Genomic DNA, 6,000 nt, shown 5'->3' with positions numbered 1-6,000 from the left:
CGAAAGGTATCACCTACTGATTTTGTGTTAATCACTTTGGGAAATGCTCTACAAGGAAAACTCTTATTATATGATTAGTTTTCAGGTTTCTGAACAATACGTTTGCGTTAATATATCAAATTCCCTCGAGAGAAATCAATTAAACATTTAGTTTTCCATGACTTTGTTGCTTTTCTTTTTCTTTCAGTTCAACATGTTACATTTCCAATGGTAGTAAATGCACATTTTTAGCTAAGTAAATTCTACTAAAGCAGTCCACCTTTGGTTTGTTGAAAAAAAAAAGTCTTCACCAGGGTCCAGTCCAAGCCGGGAGTAAACAAAATGGAAACTGCAGATTGTTGGGGGCAATAAGCTGACTTTGTAATAATGCCGCTTGGGGGGGGGGGGCGAAAGCCCTAATAAGCAGGCATATACATAGAATGAAGGCTACTGCTAAGCAAATTGGTTTGTGCTTAAATTGTAAGCCGCCCTGAGTCTTCGGAGAAGGGTGGGATATAAATAGGATTTAAAAAAAAAAAGAAGGTTGTAGTTTATTGAAAAACAGAGCCAGAGAGGAAGGTGGCTCTGGTAAAGCTGACCACATGTTGCTGGGAGTGGTGGATTTTTATACTTTCTTGGGCTTTTGAGGTTGTTTCCTGTTCCTGTGGCATGAACTTTGACCTGAGGTTCAGCGTGCCTTTCTGGTATCCTGATGGTGGTGGGTTAATCCTATTAGGTCCCAAAGGTCATATCCTGCTTCTCTGTGGCTGTGGCTGATGACTTACTTCCTGTGTTGGATTTCTTGAGTGAAGGGTTGTTGATTATAATTTCTAATCCCATCAACTCTAAGCTTCCTGGCTCCAGTCTTTCTGAAAGGATGATCACATCTGCATTTCTGCTTGGGGCAGAGAGACTTGGTGGTGGGGGGTGTTTCTGCCTAAGATTTTCCATTATTCCTTTGGAGCAATATAACATTCTGCCTTTTTAATATTCACCAAAATATTTCTTTCTCTGGGGGTGGGGTGGGGTGGGGTGGGCTGACTTCCCACAGGTGATTTTGAAAAACTATGCAAACTGGATGCAAGACCAATAAAAAAAAATCCCTGTAATGCAGGGGTGTCAAACTTGCAACGTCACGTGATATGTCGCGACGTATCGCAATTTCCCCCCCCCCATTGCCGGCAATGGGGTGGGCGTGGTTTCGCTATGATGCAGCCTGGCAGTTTGACACCCCTGTTGTAATGTAAAACAAACTTGGAAATAAAAAGAAAAAAAACAGAAGGTAATGGCATAACACTTCTATACTGTTGCCAAAGAAAGCTACATCTACCATGTTTGGGGAGTACAGGTAGTCCTCAACTTACAACTACAATTGAGCCCAAAATTTATGTTGCTAAGTGAGACATTTGTTAAGTGAGTTTTGACCCATTTTTTTTTACCTTTCTTTCTACAGTGAATCACTGCAGTTGTTAAGTCAGCAAGACAGTTAAGTGAATCTATCTTCCCCATTGATTTTGCTGGTTATAAGGTTGCAAAAGCTGTTCATATGATTCCAGGCAGGACACTCCGACCGTTATAAGTATGAGCCAGTTGCCAAGCGTCCGAATTTCAATCTCGTGACTGTAGGGATGCTGCAACGGTCATAAATGTGAAAAACAGTCATAAGTCCCTTTTTTTCGGTGTCGTAATTTTGAACCTCACTAAATGAATTGTTGTAAGTTAGGGACTACCTGTAGTAGGAAAACATAGAAAAATTTCTGTGGAAGGATGGACCCTCTATAATATAACGTTTAAGAAATGAGCCAGGGCATTGCAGAATAAAAGGCTTGTAAAGAGCCATCCCTTTTTGACCGCAACATTTTTTGTTGTGAGGTTTAGTCTGCTAGCTAAATCAGATTAGATTATCCTCACTGATGGTGTTCAGTCCATGAGAACCCCAAGCTATACTTGATCCTTAATAACTTCAAAGGTATTCAGCTAAATCAGGTTGCAGCTCCACCTAGTCCAGCATTTTGTGCCAGGCAATGGCCAACCAGATTGATTGGCTTCTTCTGTTGTCAGCATCTGGTATTCAAAGTACATTGCTTGTGATTCAGAAGACGATATGCAATCATCTACAACAGTGTTTCTCAACCTTGGCAACTTTAAGATGGGTGGACTTCAATTCCCAAAATTCCCCACCCAGCAAATTCTGGGAGCTGAAGTCCACTATCTTAAAGTTGCCAAGGTTGAGAAACACTATACTACTAAAATTCTCATTCCTGCAACCTTTAACTGGGCAAGCAGAAGTTATCACAGAGCAACATTTTTTGAACCAAGGTACCTGAAATGGGCTAAAGTACAGAATATGTCCAAAATCTTGGGCCCATAAATCCTGTGGAACTGAAATCTGGCAAATTTTATAAAATGGTTTATGACAGCAATTATCATAAAACACTATGACATAATACAAAATGTCATGTTTCTTGTGCTGATGTTTGTACAGTACAGTTCAACGCGGGCTATTTTCAAGGCAGATACATCTTTGAATGTATCCCAGTTTTTCCACTGAAGGCAGCATATTAGAAGCTCTGTCATTGTTAAAGACATTAAGGAATCTGGTAAGGAAATATCTCCAAGCCATGCCTGACAACTGACTATGCTTATACATTAACTGTAGGTCAGACATGATGGGTTTTCCCATGACAAGTGAGCAAGACAGGATTTGATCCATACAGGATTAATAATAAAACATGTGACAAATACTCATTTGGAGGTGTCCATGAGCATTAGACTCAACCTCCATTGCCACACCACTTTCTTGAGGTTTAACTTTGAAGATTCGAATGATTATTCCAATTGGGTGAAATGGACAGTGAGAGAGAGAGGGGAAATGAGACCACCTTAAAGATGCACAGAACCTTTGTACAGATTTTTTGTACAATTGTACAGGTGGTTCTCTCATGATGCATGGGGGATAAAAAAACGTATTGTCAAAATGTGAAGGGATTTAGAATGATAAAATGTCAAAATTGGAAGGGATCTTAGAGATCTAGCCCAACTCCCTGTCCAGTGAGGGATCTTCAACTACAGCTATTATGTACACAATGCCAGTATTTATAATGGCCTGGGTGGCAGCAGCAAGTGGACTTTAGCTGAATTCCAAAACTAAGACTTGGTTGTTGTTGGTACTTAGCTGGAAGACTATTAATTGACATATTTTTTTTCCAAAATGCCCATGTGACCCTGAGGAGTCAAAGGTAATTTTATGGTGATCTGTGCAATCATGTTACCAACACATGAAGTTTATCATACATATTGATTTATAGTTATCTTGTTCATATATATCTTTTACCATATATTTTTTGTGATAGTAAGAATGTATAAAGGAATGAAGAGATGACTGCAAAAGAGAAGAAACGTTTAGGGAGATAAAACTGCAACATAATTTTTGGGAAAGTGGAAAGCATGAGAAACACAAAACAGAGTCCACTTGGTTCTGTTTGATATAAGATGAGGCACACAGAAAATCTGACAGGTTCTCAATATTCTGTTATGATACTCTATAATAATAAAGTAGCTTTTTTGGAATCCTTGTGATGCCTGTCTTGAAGTATTGACCAAATACATGAAACCCAGTCAAAGTACGCCAGAGAGGTAAAACAGCGTGTTTTGGAGGATTTCAGTTTATACAGTATATGCTCCTTGGTGGAGCAGTGGGCTAATGCCTCCTTAAGTAACACCAGCTGCCTGCAATTAGTGCAGGTTCGAGTCCCACCAGGCTCAAGGTTGACTCAGCCTTCCATCCTTCCGAGGTAGGTAAATGCCCCAGATTGTTGGGGGCAATAAGCTGACTTTGTAATAATGCCGCTGGGGGGGGGGCGAAAGCACTAATAAGCAGGCATATACATAGAATGAAGGCTATTGCTAAGCACATTGGTTTGTGCTTAAATTGTAAGACGCCCTGAGTCTTCGGAGAAGGGCGGGATATAAATGGGATTAAAATAAAAAAAATAAAAAAATAAAAATAAAAAATACCAGAAGACTTAACAAAGGATAGTTCTTACAAAACAGTACCCCAAACATGTTTCTCAAGATAAAGAGATGGATCCTATCTGGATGAAGTGATGGCACTCAAGGTGAAAGTGCTGATAGGAATGAGAAGCACAAACTATGACCAAGCTTTCTCAGAAGATATAAAAGGGACACAATTCTAGTACTTTGAAGGCATCAAAACTTCTGAAACTCAAGTTTTGTCTGCTGTTTATATTGAGTTGTGTAAGGAGGTACATGTGCACATATACTGTATGTGACTGTATGAATCAGTGAACACATAAGCATCAACAAGGGGAGCAAGAAGGTGCAATTATTTGATTTCCACAGCTACAAACTTCATTATGCGACTGCACATTAATGCAAATTATACAATTTATGATGTGTCATGACATCATGATGTGTGTGATGTTATGGCTTCTGCCAGATGCCTGCCACTGATCAATAGCACTGGAGGGTGCAACAACAAGACTTTGTTGATGCTGACTTTATGATGATGGAATGTACAGTACTTGACCTTTGAGCCTGCAAGTTGTAAAAGATCAGACTTAGCTCATGCACCACTGCACCTATTTCATCCGGTTTTCCAGTACTTTTCCAAAACACATACTGATTCTAATTTTCAGCTTAGGTTTGGGAGGAAGGGGAGAACCTTCCACCAAAAAATGATTGCTCCAGCCGACTTCTCTGTTTCATTTACAGTTGAGTGTTTGTTTTTATATTATAAGTTTGTGGGCTAATTCCACTTTATCATTTGATCTCTAGTTAAGTGTTTAAAATAGATTTGTTTATTTATTTATTTATATATTTTATTTTATTTTTTATATTTGTATACCGCCCTTCTCCCGAAGGACTCAGGGCGGTGAACAGGGCACATAAAAAATACAAAATACAAAAATTAAAAAAGAATTAAATAAGAGCCCGAGCTAAAAACAGTAGAGTAATAAAAAAACCAATAAAACCCCCAGCACATCCCCTATGAGGCCAGGCCGGCTTGCTCAAATAGGTAGGTCTTCAGGCTGCGTCGGAAGGAGCGAAGGTCAGGTGCCATCCGGAGCTCAACCGGCAGCTGATTCCATAAAGCCGGGGCGCCCACAGAGAAGGCCCTCCCCCTGGGGGCCACCAGCCGACATTCTCTGACCGGTGGCACACTGAGGAGGCCCTCTCTGTGGGAACGCACAGGGCGGAGGGAAGTTGACGCCGGCAGCAGGTGATCCCCGAGGTACTCCGGACCCATGCCATGTAGGGCCTTGAAAACCATTACCAAAACCTTGAACCTCACCCAGAAGACAACTGGTAGCCAATGCAGCTCGCGGAGCAAAGGTGTAACATGGGAGTACCGGGAAACTCCCAAGACAACTCTCGCGGCTGCATTCTGTACCAGCTGGAGCCTCCGAGTGGTCTTCAAGGGAAGCCCCATGTAGAGAGCGTTGCAGGAGTCCAGACGAGAGGTCACGAGCGCGTGAGTGACCGTGCACAGGGCATCCCGGTCTAGATAGGGCTGCAACTGGCGCACCAGTCGAACCTGGGCGAAAGCCCCCCTAGTCACAGCCACTATATGATCTTCCAAAGTAAGCCGCGAATCTAGGAGGACTCCCAAGTTGTGAGCCCTATCTACGGGGGGTAAAAACTCACCCCCCATGGAAAGAGGTGGAATATTCTGAATATCCCGGGATGCCGGTATGCACAGCCACTCAGTCTTGTCGGGGTTGAGTTGAAGTCTGTTCCTCCCCATCCAGACCAATTTAATTGATGTATAATTTTACTTACGCTAAAAATATAATAATAGCATTTGTGCGAATATCCTGCCTTTTTTCTTGGAGCTCAAGGGAATGTACCTGGAGAATCTCCCCTCATTTGATACTTTCAATAACGACCACGTAAAGGAAAATAGGCTGAAAAGACTGTGACCAGTCCATGGTCATCCAAAGATTTTAGTAGTCATCTGGGTCATTTCTGGATGAACCGTACACCAGGGGTCCCCAAGCT

Source organism: Vipera berus, assembly GCF_964194415.1.
Source record: "Vipera berus genome assembly, chromosome: 2".
NCBI lineage: Eukaryota > Metazoa > Chordata > Lepidosauria > Squamata > Viperidae > Vipera > Vipera berus.
Note: the sequence above shows the minus strand (reverse complement) of the source record.